Raw genomic sequence first — 16,045 nt, 5'->3', positions numbered from 1 at the left:
CAACACTGTGCCTTCCTGGTTACCATATATTACAAAATAAAACAACACACACACAAACAAGCATAATTAGGTCCTTTTGTGACATCACTGGCCAACAATGTGATTTACTTCACAGTTTAATGGGCTGATTTATAAAGCGTTTTGACCTTGGAATGTCTCAATTCTTTACTGCTTAAAGACTTTGTTTTCCAAAATAGCCTAGAATCATAAAAGAAACAGTAATACATAATACCTGGCCTTTCACAAAGTTCTACTGAAAAAGAGCACCCAACAGCTAAATGTCAACTTACCTACCCTGTGTCCAATATGTCAAATAGATACACTGAGCTGTTCTGGAAAACTTGTAATTATTAGCATTGATAGACATTGTACTGCCACGAATAGTCTCACTGTAAATTCAACGAGTGTGACTCACATGCTACTTTTAAAATGCTACGGTCATCTGAGAACACTGCGGGTTTGAACTTCACTGGGACACAAACGTCCTTTTCTGCAATCTTCAGCCACAGAAATGTGGTTCTTGGATGTTGAGCGAATTCTTCAATTCCCAGGTCAGACCCAGTATTCCTGGGGGAGGCTTTATGATTCCCTGACCTTTAATGGACACACTCTCAGCAAGGCTTGCCTCAAAGTCCAGAAACATTCAAAATGGTTTGGGTGCTGGGTTGGGATCTCTGTGAACATATATCAGAGGAACAAGTGCCAATATAGGCAGAAAAAACACTAAACATGTCATACTTTTGGGAAAGTGCTTTACCCACATCAAGCCATGTACATAAAACCACTGTGAATATATCTCTTTAAAATGAAGTCCACTTATACTACACAATCTGTCAGACCACTAATCTTCTCAAAACTCTCAAATGGTAACTTGAAAGCTATCAATGGTTGCTCATTATAAAGAGAACAAACTCCAAATATCTCAGCCTAGATGTCCAAGCTACAGTCTACACACTTACTACATTTCTAAACTTATTTCTGTCTTAGTATCCCCAAATCAAGCTCTCTACTCCCATCAGCCATGCTCACTGTCCTCTCATTGTCAACTAGGGAGACCTGTTCAGGACATTTGTTTCCACCTCTCTTACAGGCCCTGCTTTGTCTGCCTTCCCCCACTCCCATGGACACTGATCTAGCCCTCGAAGAATTCCTGACTGTGTTATTCATTTGCATATCCAGCCTTGTAAGGGCAGTTACTTTAATATAGGATTTTATTTGGTTTTCCCACCTTAAACGATGGAGAGCTGTACCTATTAACAGTGAAAAGTCCAGGGTTTGGCCCATGGTCAACATTCAGAATCCTGTGGGGGTGGGGGTGGGTTGAGGACCTTGGCGATCCCCTCCAGCAAGTCTTCTCAAACTTTAATCTGCATATGAATCTCTGGGAGATGGTTAAAGTGTAGATTCTGATTCGTTAGATTTTTGGTGAAGCCTGAGATTCTGCATTTCTAACCACCTCCCAGGTAATGCCAGTGCTGTGGTACCTGGACCACAACCGCTTGAAGCTGTGATGGTGCACATAAACGAGTGAAGCAGGCAGGGTGGGACTCAACAAAGTGGTGGGCATGCTACTACCGTATAGCACAGAGAATGATATTCAATATCCGATAATAAACCATAATAGAAAATAATATCAAATTCAAAAAAATAATATCAAATAACTGAATCACTTTGCTTTTCAGCACTAATTAACACTTCAATTAAAAAAAAATTTAGTGGGGGGATGGTGAATGGTGGCAAACCAGGAGACTCAGCCCTGCCTAAGGAACAGCGGCCACTCCAAGTTTCATGGTCTTGGGTAAATGCAATCAGCCTCTTTGAATGGATCTCAACTTTTTCATCTGTTACACTTGCTTCATGGTGTTGTTATAAATAAAATACATTTAAATTATAAACTTTATTTTAAATAGAACTAAAACTTAAAGTTTTAAATTTAACTAAATAGCATATACAAACTACCTACCAGTGATAACAGGCTTGCTTATAAAGGCTGGTCAGCTTCCTTCTCAGCAAAGAGCTTTGCAGAGTGAGGCCTATGTCTCTGATAAAAGTTGCTATTGTTAACATTATAATAATAACCATTACTATTAAGTGTCAGGTCAACAGGGGTCTACTCACTACATTTACAGAACTAAAAGGAACTTCTTATTCTTCACAAGAATGACCTGCTTAGAGGTAATTTCTCTATTGTCAGTTATTCCAAGAGGTAACTGGAAAGTTATCTCACTAAACAGAAATATTCTAATATTCAAAAGTATTAATACAAAAATTAATAACTAATAGTTCTCTTTCATAGTAAACACGGACTAGAAGCAGCAGCTTTATAACATAAACCATCACATCCTTGTTTCTATTTCTTCTGTTTTCCCTTTAGAAATATATTTAATTTGAATGATAAGACCATGAGGACCAGGACTTCTAGTTCTTCCAAGTTCTGCTTAATTATAGTATTTCTACTTGAATCATAATTGATCATCTGTTAATCCTTCATCAGTAACTCTGCTTTAAACTGGGGGAAATGATCTAAATACAGGAAGCAACACAAAGTGTCCAGGTGGTAGTCATCAGTGTTAGCCAGGTCCTTATCTACTCCTTACAAACAAGAGTGAAAAATTGCAGAACTAAATCTTTAACAGGAGTGAATTTTATTTGTTGCACTGCATTAGCAAGAGTGGTCATCTCTGGTTACTGGCTAAATATATTTAAAAAAAAAAAAAACATAATCTTATAGAAAAGGGAACAAAAATCTTGTAGAAAGGGGAACAAAAATAAAAATCTACATTTATAACTTTACCAAGTTACAAAGCAAACTTTACCAAGCAAAGTCATAACCAAATTCATGAAGTACTTTATAAGCTAGCTTGGACAAGTATCTTCATGTTTTCTAGATATTATACATTTTTGTACACAATCACACAGAGTTGCAGAATATGCATACCTTGACTTTCTGGTGTGGAGCCTCCCTAATGAACACTTTATTAGTGTTATTTTCTATAGGGGAAGAAAAATACCTTTCCCTTCTACCCTTTTAAGTTCTTGACTAAGACCCCTGTAACAAAACAGAAAGTAACATGAAAAAAAGCACACAAATTCATAGAATATAAGCTTTATGTGTCACAAGAGACTTCATAAAGAAATGAAAACTTGAAGAAAGTTAAGCCCGTGTGTTTTAATGCTAAGCTTGATGCAGGGTGGAAAGATAACAACAGAAGAAAGGGTATGAGGTAAGCATAGGAATCTGGAGCAACTCAGCAAAGCAAATATTCGGAGTCCTCTCCGTGTCCCTTTGTCTTCAGACAGAGGTGTTCCTTTCCTCCTGGCATACAGAGGGCATAAATCTCTCACAAGATTTTTTTACGACCTGTTTTATTTTTTTATGACCTGCTTCAGAGACGTTCAGAATTTCCTTCCTGCACATGCCATTTCTCAAGTTCCCTCAGCTTTAAATGTTCAATATGTCAAGGTGCCATATTTTGGGGTACCATATCCTGAACTCCATTGCTATCATTATTATTTCTCTTCATAGAAGCACCTAAGTTATTTGAATCTGTGACTGGTTTGTCAAAATAAATAGATTTGCTTTGGCGGGGTGTTTATGATCTCCAATGAAGGTCAGCAAACTTTGTCCCAGGTCAAGTCCAGAACTATATATGTTTTTATAAATGAAGTTTTATTTGAATGCATCCACCAGCACTTGTTTGTATCTGTGGCTCCTTTGCCATAACAGAAGAATTGAGAGACGGAGACCATTTGGTCCTCAAAGCCTAAAATATTTACTCTCTGGCCCTTTACAGAGTTTGCCAACCATGGATCCACAGAATAAAGAACAATAACTGAAGATGTTAAAGGGTTATTATTTTAAAAAGGTATCACTCCCAAAGTCTCAGGGACGCCAGCCTAAGCCTATATACCTTTTTGCCAGACAGGCAATAGTCTTGCTTTAAAAAGCAGAATTCCATTTTACTAAGCTTGAGGAAACATCAAAGTGAAAGTCATAATTAAAATGGAGTAATTATGGAGTAATTGCTCTTTATATGTAGTAAATGAAATTGGTTTTGGTTTGAGGAATATATTAGTGAGGATGCCATGCAAAAGAGACAGTTCTAAAAGGTTACTAAACTGTGGCTTTTGAGGAAAACAACTATGGGCATCTTCTAGAGCTGGATTTCAACAAAAATTTTACTTACTCTTACAAAATTTTAAAGTTATGTTTTATTAGTAAGTCTTCCCGATTTTCAGGAAGTGGGAGAGGGTAGCAAATGGGATTATATAACAAAGTGGATTTGATCAATTTATATCATGTCATGTAATTCAGTCCCTTTAAATAGATTACTTAGCAAAGCTTCCTGATCATCCAACCCCATCAGCCCAGCAGTTGCTCAAGAAAACCATCAAGTAACTAATTAAACAATAAATTCATACAAATACACAGATACTAAATATATAAGTAAATGGTAGATCCCTGGTGCTACTTACCCTAAGCAGGTCACATAGAGGAGCCCATGTGAAAAGTAATTCAGGGCACAAAATTTGGATTACTCTTCTCTTGTTAATTTTATCTCAAGTTCATGTCTTTGGAAATATGTAAAAATTAAAATTATTAAATGCAAAACAGATTTGAAAGAATATTGTAGTGAATACCCATAAACCCAAATTTACATGAACACATTTTGATTCTTTTTATTATTACTTTTTTCTTTTAGCTAGATGAATTAGACATAAAATGCATACTTACCACTTTTAGGTGTATGATCGGATGAGTTCTGACAAATGTACACAGTTATGTAATCACCACCACAATCATGATACCGAACAGTCCCATTACTCCCCCTAGCCCCTGGCAACAATCAATCTGCTGTCTCTAAATTTTGCCTTTTCACAAACTGAAGATAAATGAAATCAGTCTTTTGTGTCTTCAATTAGCATAATGCTTTTGAGATTCACTTTGTTGTTGCTTGAATTAGTAATTTGTTCCTCTTATTGCTAATTAGCATTCATTGTATGGATGTGGTTTATCCTTTTATCTGCTGAACTTTTGAAGTGTTTTCACTTTTAACTATAATAGAACTTATGAACATTTATGTCGTTTTTTGTGTGGACATGTTTTCATTTCTCTTGGGTATATACCTAGGAGTGGAATTGCTGAGTCATTCAGTTAGCATATTTAAGTTTATAAGAAATTGCCAAACTGTCATCTGAGGTCCTTGGACCTTAACCTTTCTATGAGCAATGGGTGTGTTCCATTTCCTCCCCATTATCGCTAGTGGCAATTCCAGTCTTTTTAATTAGTCATTCTACTGAGTTGTGGTGGTATTACCATTTGCACTTCCTTAATGACTAATAACTCGGATCACTGGTGCTTATTTGCTATTCATATGTTTTCCTTGATAAAATCCTTAGTTTTTCAACATTTTAACCTATTTTTAAAACTTATCTATTATAAACACCAATCCTTAGGCAAGATGTGTTTTGTCTAAGGCTTATCTTTCCATTTTCAAGAGTGTCTCTCTGGAAGTGCAAATGTTATTCTAATCTGAGCTTTGCTGAACCCAATTTCCTTCAATGTCTTGGTCTAGAAATTTTAGTTTTAGTTCTTACAGTTAAGTCTGTGTTTCAAGTTAATTTTTGTGTGACACAGAGGAATAAAGGTTGATTAAAAAATATATAGCTATATATTTGTTCCAGAATTATTTGTTGAAGTGACTTTCCTTTTTCCCATCAAATTACTTTGTTTTGTGAAAAATCAAGTTACCATATAGGTGTTACATAGTCACACAGTCTATTTTTGGATTCTTTACTGTGTCCAGTTCAGTTGCTCAGTCCTGTCGAACTCTGCGACCCCAGGGACTGCAGCACGCCACCCTTCCCTGTCCATCACCCAACTCCTGGAACTTGCCCAAACTCATGTCCATTGAGTCAGTGATGACATCCAACCATCCTCTGTTGTCCCCTTCTCCTCCTGAGTTCAATCTTGCCCAGCATCAGGGTCTTTTCAAATGAGTCAGTTCTTTCTATCAGGTGGTCAAAGTATTGGAGTTTCAGTTTCAGCATCAGTCCTTCCAATGAACACCCAGGACTGATCTCCTTTAGGATGGACTGGTTGGATCTCCTTTCTGTCCAAGGGACTCTCAAGAGTCTTCTCCAACACCACAGTTCAAAAGCATCAATTCTTCAATGCTCAGCCTTCTTTCTAGTCCAACTCTCACATCCATACAAGACTACTGGAAAAACCATAGCTTTGACTATACATACCTTTGTGGGCAAAGTATGTCTCTGCTTTTTAATATGTTGTCTAGGTTGGTCATAACTTCCCCTCCAAGGAGTAAGCATCTTTTAATTTCATGGCTGCAGTCACCATCTGCAGTGATTCTGGAGCCCAAGAAAATAAAGTCTGTCACTGTTTCCATTGTTTCCAGCAGATTACATACACACCTTGATACCAAAATCATGTTAACTATGGTAGCTTTACAGTAATTCTTGCAGTCAGGCATATATCCTCCAATATAATCTTTTTATCAAAGCTGTTTTGACTATTCAAGGTCCAACTGCATTTATATATCAATTTTAGACTCAGCTTGTTAATTTCTACCCAAAATGGCTGCCAAGTACTTTGATTAGGGTTTTATTTAATCTATAAGTCAGTATAATTTTAATTGACATCTTAATCATATTAAGGGCTACCCTGGTGGCTCAGTGGTAAAGAATACACCTGCCAATGCATCAGACCCGGGTTCGATCCCTGGGTCAGGAAGATCCTCTGGAAAAGGGCACAACAACAAACTCAAGTATTCTTTTTTTTTTTTTTTAAATACTTCAACCTGGCAAAAAAAAAAAAAAAAAAAAAACTCAAGTATTCTTGAATGGAGAATCCCATGGACAGAGGAGCCTGGCGGGCTACAATCCATAGGTCACAGAGTCAGACATGACTGAGTTACTAAACCACCACCACATTAAACCTTTCATCCAAGAATGTGGTATCTCTCTATTTAGGTTTTCTTTCTCTCAAAATGGTTTGTTTTCCATGTTCAGGACTTACACATACTTCACAAAATTTATCTCATGGTCTTGATGCTATGGTGTTATTTTTTAATTTCAATTGTTTGTTCCTGGTATGTAAAAATACATCTTGGTACATTGACATTGTATCCTGTTGAACTTGCTAAGCTTATTTATGAGTTGTAGTGTCTTACTTATAGTTTATCATCTTCTACTTTCACAATCATGTCATCTACAAATAAAGACAGTTATATGTATCTTTCCAATTTGTTTTTCTTTGTTGTTCTGTTGCACTGGCTAAAACCTCCAGGCAGTATTGAATGTTAAGTGTTTGGATCAGGCGTTCTTGCCTTGTTTGGTTTATTAGAGGGAAAGTATTCAGTTTTTACTGTTAAATATAGTATTAGTTATTCTTTATCAGGCTGAGCAAATTCCCTTTTATTTGTAGGTTACTGAGAATTTCTACTAGGAATAGATCTTGAATTTCATCAAATGCTTTTTCTGAATGTAATGATATGGTTTTTCTATTTTACTCCCAGCATGGAATTACATTCATTTCCAAATGTTCCCTCTAAGGCATCAATTTCATTGGCATAAATCATTTCATAATACTCCTTTTTAAGTGTCTGTAGGATTCATGCTGGTATCTCCCCTTTCATTTCGAACACTGATAATTTGTTTTTTACCTGATCAGCCTGGTTAGAAGTTTATCAACTTCTTTGATATTTACAAAGAGTCAGCTTCTGATTTGCTTTTTCTTGTTTCCTATTTCACTGACTTCTGTTCTTATTTTCTTGCACTTGTATTTACTTAAGTTGGAAACTTGAGACTATATTCTAATGTGTTTAAATTTATAAATTTGCCTCTGAATACTGCCTCAGCTGCAGCCCACAAATTTTGATGTTATGACTTTTATTTTCATTCTAGTCAAGATATTTTCTAATTTCTCTTATGATTTCTTTGGCATATGAATTATTTAAATATATTGTCCTTATCTTTCTGTTATTGATGTTTATGTTAATTCCATTGTGTTTGGAAAACAATGCCTTATATATAAAATTTCAATGCCCTTTAAATTTAAGGAAACTTTTAAGACCCAGGGGTGCCTTTTCCTTGCTCACTTTCTACTTCTGCTGGTTAGACACAGACAACAACGAGGCCCTGGGTGATGATACAGCCCCAAGATTAAAAATCTCAGACTTGAATCACTACATAGAAGAAAGAAGCACCATTACCTGGAACACTCAACCTGGTGATACATATGAGCAAGCAATAATCTATTTTTTGAACCACCATAGCTTTGGTTCTGTTTGTTATATTAGTTTCGCTTACCCTGATTCAAATGCTACCTTTTGAAAGTTCCCCTCTGCTTTCCATTTCCCTGAGTTTATCACAAAACACGTAGTCTATATTTCAGTTCATACCATCTAAAGCATACCCACCACATCTACTCAATATTTTCATGTGTTCCATTAACAGACAAAACCTTCATGTGAATAAACGTAAATACATAGGACTTTACTGCACCAGCCAAGATGTTTGTGAAATAAATTTTTATTGAAGTACATAGCATGTGTACAGAAACGGGTGCCAAGAAACACACTATCTATACACACATTACACGTAACTCATGTATCTGTAGAAATACATAAGGCTGTCTGTACCTGGGGCATTTTTTCCCTGTTATTTTTTACTTGCTATTTTTGAATCCCTGGTAATCGAGAGAGACAAGAAAACAAGAGACAGAAGGGCACCCAAAGGTTTATCCTAGAGAGGCTCTTGAACTCAAGGCTGGAAAGCCAAAGCTGGTCTTTTGCAATCACCTATATGCTGCTCAGCTCCTCTGCCACACTCCGACAGTGCTACCTTTCCCCAAGTTTTAAGGGAACAAAGATATAACACAAGTAGGGAAGAATATAAAGAGAGAAGTTACATCATTTCCTAGAACAAACATAAGGCTCCAGGGTTACTACTGGCCCATGTGGCATCTTTGATAAATTTTTAAAAAGCTCTTTATAAAGGACTCCTTTTCTCAAGTCACCTGACAGATATTTGTTGCACTATAACCACACTGACTTTATTGGTAAGAACACCTTCCTTCCCCTTGCTGGTAAGCTGTGTAGGTAAGGCCCCAGTGTCTGTGATGTGAAGAGCATCTTCTCGATGTGGCCCTGTTCTGTTCTGTCCAGTTCACGTGCTGCAGCTGGCCTCAGGCGTGAGGCCAAGTTGTAATTTTGATTTTTTTTTTAGATGCATCAAGGTTACTTTTAAAATACTTTTTAAATTGATAAATCACATATATACAGAATAAAAAGGGAGACGTAACTAAAAGCAATAAAACAACAACAAAACAAGAACCACCAGTTTACACAGGAAAAAAATGTAACAAGTTCAGAGTTTCAAAAACACATAAATGATGCAAGAAACACCATAAGCAAAAATAAACAAATAAATTTGCATGGGCCCATGGGAATAGGGTCAAAGTGAAAACTCCAAATAAATTGAATTATACAGAAGTGATAAGGCCAATAAGAACTGATTTCCTATTTTATGCTAATGGAAAACAAGAAAATCATCCTGGAAATCTAAGAATATTTCTAGGTGACCCACTGTAGTTATATAAAAGTGGGGGGGGGGTACTGGCCTTACATTAGAAAGGGTGACTATCTTTCCGATTTTTATAAGAGGTAAAAGATGGCAACAACTTGACACTGATCCCAGGAAAGGCCCTGGAATAAAACCTTACTTACAGTGATAATGTTTCTTAAGCCTTTTGGCAAGAGAACACTGTTCACCAAGTATCAGCAGGTACTACATGAACTTTGGAGGGCAGTTACTTGACTAACATTTGAGAAATGCAGGACTTCAGCAAGGAATTTAAGATCCATGATGCTCTCACAGACAAACCTGGAGAGAAACAGGCTGATGGATGAATCAGTAAATTGCTAAAATTTTTACCTAATGGATGCTGCTTAAAACATTGGTCAATTTATATCATATCAAAGAGAAGTTTCCTAGGTCGTTGTCCTCAGACTTGTTTCATTCAATACTGAATGTTCAAGTTTCAAGCTTTCGGGTGATTGAAAAGAATAAGATAGTATACATATCTTCGATGATTCCCAAAATATTTCAAAAGGTTAATAAATCTAACACAAGAAAACTTAGAATAAATGAAGGTCCTGCGAAGCAGGTTGAACAAAACACCAACTGCACAAGTGCAGGATGGGGAAAGACTATTAACAGTAATAAAAATAACCTAAAAGACTCATTTTCATGTGGATGTCAGAAAAGCTAGTTCATTATTTGAGTGTTAAATAGAAGAACAAAAGAGCAGTAACTAGAACAAAGGACCACAGTTCTACTACCTACATTGGGTTCTGTTCTGGGTTGTATACTTTAAGAAAGAAAACTAGAGTCTTTGGAGAATTGAGGTTTGGATGGTAAAGACAATTGAAGCCACAATGTATCAGTGAAATGAACAGAATTAGAAAAGATAACTGCCAGTCACTGTAAGAGCTGTGCTTAAATGTTTGGCCCCAAGGGGTTCACGACACAAATGACGGGAAGAAGAACGAGCTGCCCTCAAACCGAAGTGGATTCTGGCCCCTGGAGAATCCGATCAGAGCTTCTAAAGGCCCATCTGGTACGTAGGCAATCAACGTGGAGACCTCATGAAAACATATCTAAAGATCCGCCCTGTTACAAAATTACTCTTTGAAGAACACACAGATGACAATTCTTCAGGACTACTGTGTTAAAATTTTTGAGGATATGGAATTACAAATCATTCAGAGTTCGCTTTATGGGCCAATATTTCTCTCTCAAACTGACAAACATTGTGTGTGTTGCTCTCTGATGTGAAATCTCCCCAAGTGTTAATGCAATCAGCATTGACATGTAAACTTTTGATGCTGAAAGGCATTTGACTAGTGTAGTATATACACTAATACACTATAATAGTGTATATACTCTATTACACATTCTTAACTGCCAGATTCATGTGTGTCCCATCCTGAAAAAGCCTTTAAAAATATTACATAAACAAACATGGGTTGTCAAGAGTAATTTTACATAGCCAATCTTTCAGTGTATTTAACTTACGGATTTATTTGTATAATTTTAGTTACTCAAAACTATTTGGAAATGTGTGGTACGAACTAACCAAGTTCAATTTTGCCCTAAAATTAAAGGTATGTTTTACACTACACTACACAAAACCTCCAGGCATAACTACTGCATAGGATTCCTTGAAGTCCATTTCAACATTCATTCTCAGAGATCACACAAAATATGAATAAATCCATGTAATACATGAAAGAAATTTTCTATTTCACGTAACTACATCCTAGAATCATCAGGGACTGAGAAAGGAAACTTTTCCACGATTTTCCCTAAAGAAATTATTTACCATCTGTCAGCAATTTTTCTCTATCACCTCCTAGGATATTTATATCAATTTTCTCTGGAAAAGCAAGAATTAACCTTGGCATACCATTGTACCAAACCTGCTCTTTTCATTCTTATAATACTTATACTTTTTTTGGACCTTTCAATCTCAGAGCAGAAATAAAATCTCCCAGAAAGGGAATGTACATAGTTACTGTTCAGTCACTTACTACTCTCTGATTAAAGTAAATTAGCAAATGGAACTGTAATAAAAGGTACAAAAGGGGAGCTTACCTAGGTGATGTACTGCTGTCCAAAGGTACTCTCTTTGGGCCATTGGGAAAAGCATCTATGAGAAAGCACTTGAGCCAATTCCTTGTCTGATCAAGAAATTCACTGCTTTCTATATTCCTATACATAGGTCTTTGAAGTCACCAAAATTAAGCTAAAAGCGTCTAACTTAGGGTATTAAGACGTGTATGCATGTAGAACAAGCCAGTTACAAACCTACTTCCCTTTACATTAGCTATTAACTCTGTACCTCATACTTTAAATGAGTTCTGGGCATCATAAAAGAGTCACAAGATGCTCTTACATAGACATTTAGAAATCCAGTAACTTCTGACATAAATAGTGCTTTTAGGAGGAGGGAAACAATAATGATATTTATTAAATATAGCCTGCCTTTAACCATGAAAGTCTCTGGAATAAAAGCAAAAGTACTGCCGAGAAGCCACAGGTATTTATCACAAGGACAGAGAAAAATATGATTTTGAAGGGTACAGCGACAGTTCTCTGCCTTCATTAATGGGCTCTAAGATTAAAGGTTAATAGCAGTATAAATACTATAATTACATAGTGTTGGGTTCGTTTTCTTTCAGGTTTACAAAAAACCTTTTTGTTCTTGTACTTTTAAGGGCTTGTAAGGTCTGCCAGCCACTGCCTTTCTTGTCACCAGAGCTCTCAGCGGGTTTACAAGTGGACGTGCTCAAGACTGCCATCTGGTGGAAATGATAAGAAATTGAAATGGTTTTTGTAAATGATTAAAAATCAGTTGTCTAAGAAGGTACAAATTAAAAATGAATTGGAAGAAAAACAGTTCATTCTTAATACAGTAAGAAATGTAAAATACGGAACTTAATAAATGTATAGAACATATGGAGAAAAAGATAAAAATTTTACTGGGGCACTAAGAAATATTTCTATGTAAAAAGATGCAGCACTAATTCTGGAATGGAACTCATCTCTGGTAAAAACCCCCAAATTAATCTACCACATAACAACTCAAAATTACAGGATTTTTACTTGGTAGTGAAATCTTGGCCAAATTATTAAAAAGGTCATCTGGAAGAATAATTTTATTTAAATAGATTAATAAGGGAGCACTCTCCCTATCAGATAAAAAAAAATAAAACAATAACTTAGATGACATACTGGTATACAATACAAAGTAATGAAATAGAATGTTCATAAAAATACAAGTATATACAAGAAAATATAGTAAAAGGGCACCTTCAAATAAGCAAAGACTTTACGTATCAGCTACTGTGAGGGAATAATGGAAAATATTACATTAGATTTTAGGAGTGGAGTAATACTCTATAAATAGTTTCATTTATATTACAAATTTATAATAAAAAGGCCAAAATTGTAAAAGAAAATACATGTAAATACTTACTCAGAATGTGAAAAGACTGTCTAAGTATACAACTGAAGGTTCAAACTGTTGAAGAAAATGATAATGTTCTAAACTATTGAAACTTAAAAAAATCAAGAGACTTCTCAAAACTCAAATTGAACATCTCTTTTCATTTAAATTTTACTTCAAATTTTTATTTAAAAGTAAAACAAACAAAAAAATAAACCCCACTGTATTCTTAAAACAATATATAGAAAATAAAGCTGGCATAGAAATAAAAAAACACTGTCTAAGAAAAAGCAGACACAGGGTAGTATGCTATAAGAGGGGGGACGTGGAATTCTATGCGTTTGAGCTTGTAGCTTTTCAGGAATTAGGATGTTTCAGTATCAGATTAAACTGATCAGTTTGCTCCCATTCACGCTTTGACATCCCTATTTAAACAGTACTGAAAGGCAACTGGTGAACTCAGGAAAATGATTTGTGACATATGTAACAGAGTAACGGCTAATCTCCTGAAAACATAAAAAGCTCTCACAAATTAGTAAGAAAAAAGTCAATGTGTTAACAGAAAATAAGCAACATACGCAAACAGGTTTAGATAAAAGCCATACATTTACCAAAAAAAAAAAAAGAGAGAAAAGTTCAATCTCACTAGTAATCAAATAAATGAGAATTAAAAAAGGAAATCACAAATTACTACACCCCCAGGACTGGCAATTTGGAATACTGGCAAAACAGAAAATATGAGCACTGTTGTATATTGCCGGGCTTATAAATTGGTGCCTGCTTCGTGGAAAGCAATCCAGGACTAAACTGAATCATTTAGTTTCTGTATTTTACTTTTTAACTCAAAATTTTATTCAAACACCTTTACCTACTAGATTTAACATACGTTAACATCTTATGTAACATTTTGAGGGAAGAGAAAATAAAACTCTCACACATCCCAAAACACTTACTGTGCTAAACTAATGGGCATTTCCCCCAGCATGTTTTATACATACTACGTGCTTATAAATTATATATCATACTCCATCAACTTTTAAGCTTGCTTTATTTTACATGCCATTCCTTTACATATGACTAAGGAAAAAAAGGTGCGAATTAAACCACGAAACAATGCTTTAATAACACTTAGGATTATATCTATTGTAATAGAATTTTTTTTAAGACTTAAAACCTAACTGTGGAATTAAAATGTGAACAGCTATGACAAGCTGGTGCAACTGCCATGACAACTGCCTAGCCAATGGCAACTATAAGGTGCCATTGACTTAAGATACTTCTCCCTTCCCCATAGACACTAAAATATGTAAACAATATTATTTTCAAATACATTTCATAGATTAAAGCTTTTCCGTAAATGATATCTTTTTGGAACTTGCAGTTTCTGTCAGCATTTTGCTTTCAAAGTATTAAATGATGGCTCACTGCTTAGGGAAGCAAAGCCTTTCCTCCATTTCTCTTAAGTGCCCCAGAAAACAAAAAAAAATTGATCTATGCTAAAGGGGACCAATAGAGAAATATCCCTCTGTGGTAATGTCTGTCTTTAACCAGGAAAACAGTCTAGAGACAGTCAGTTCAAAGGTTCAGGAATTAATAAATGTATTTATCAGCTGGGACTAAGATGAAGCAAGTGAGGTACTTGCCTTGGAGACAAAATATAAGGGGTACTAAAAACTTCAGTAATCAAGAGAAATATTTTAATGCAACATTTAAAAGAATAAAATGAATGCAAAAATCCATGATGCTCAAAATATCAAAAATTGCAAATGACAATTATTAATTTTCCTTTGCTTTAAGCTCCAACAGAACATGGAAGGGCACTCTTATTGGTGCAGCCTTACAGCAGAAGGTAGGGGTCAGGGTGATAGATGTGATACCTTGCTATAGTTTAAAATGTAAATATGCAACAGAACACACCAATTTTCATAGGTGGGGTGAGCAAGTTTCAGTATTAGATCCTCCAAGTGTTTGCAGGCTACCAAGAGCTAAGAATGTAGATTTATTAACTCCATTTTTATTAAAAGGAACTAGGCTTATATAAGATCAAGACAACACACACCTGCTTAGTATCAGCATTCATGGGGCTACAGTAATTAAAAGTGTCATAGCTTAACATATTTGCATAGGGTTAGACAAAAAGCCAACAGAACCAAACTCAAAAACTAGAAATGGATCATGTACACATGGGAAGTTGGTATTAGACAGGGTTGGCATGGTGTTGGCACAATTAACCTACGTTAAAAAAAAAAAAAAAACTGGATTCCTTATTTCATACTATGTACAACAACAAAAAATTCAGCATGAAACATAAACCTAAATATATGTACTGGGATGTGGGAAGAAGACTTAAAAACTGAAAGAAAATACAGAATACAGAACTTAAGATAACAATAACTTCTTAAGACAGTAACATAAACCATAAAGAAAAGAATGGATAAATAACAACAAAAAATTCCACACACAAAGTAAAAGAATAAAGACTGCATTTCCCAAAAAAACGGGTTTCCTTGGTGGCTCAGATGGTAAACAACCTGTCTGCAATGCGGGAGACCTGGGTTTGATCCCTGGGTTGAGAAGCTCCCCTGAAGGAGGAAATGGCAACCCACTCCAATATTCTTGTCTGGAAAACCCCACGGACAGAGAAGCCCAGTGGGCTACAGTCAGTGGGGTTGCAAAGAGTCGGACACAACTCAGACTAACACTTTACAAGGCACAACAGAGGGCTAGTATCCTCACTGCATAAAAAATAAATAAATAAAACTACAAATAAATGAGAAAAAGATAATCCCAAAGAAAAGGAGGTAAAAGTCACGGGCATTCAACTCAAAGAAGAAACTCAAATAGCCAACACACACAGGAAAGATGTTTGCCTCACATGTAACCAGAAATGCAAATTAGATTATTATTTCACGTTCAAATGACTGGCAAATTTAGAGACTGACAATTTTACTGTGTTACTGAGGATGGGGAGGGACAGAGGAACATGAATTTTCATAGATTTCTAGTGGAAGTGGA

The 16,045-nt window shown here is 35.7% G+C and overlaps 1 long non-coding RNA gene across 1 annotated transcript; it reads right to left on the bottom strand.

Moving 5' to 3' along the window:
* Positions 1-8,531: 8,531 nt before the first annotated feature.
* On the bottom strand, positions 8,532-15,541 carry LOC122441630. Its single transcript, XR_006269412.1, has 2 exons — positions 13,061-15,541; positions 8,532-12,383 (listed from the first exon to the last, which is right to left on the bottom strand). It is a non-coding gene; the product is annotated as an uncharacterized LOC122441630 (long non-coding RNA).
* Positions 15,542-16,045: the final 504 nt, after the last annotated feature.

The sequence above is a fragment of the Cervus canadensis genome, chromosome 5, assembly GCF_019320065.1.
Source record: "Cervus canadensis isolate Bull #8, Minnesota chromosome 5, ASM1932006v1, whole genome shotgun sequence".
In the NCBI taxonomy this organism is placed as follows: Eukaryota; Metazoa; Chordata; class Mammalia; order Artiodactyla; family Cervidae; genus Cervus; species Cervus canadensis.
The sequence above is the reverse complement of the archived record's forward strand: the minus strand, read 5'-3'. Positions and strand labels throughout refer to the sequence as shown.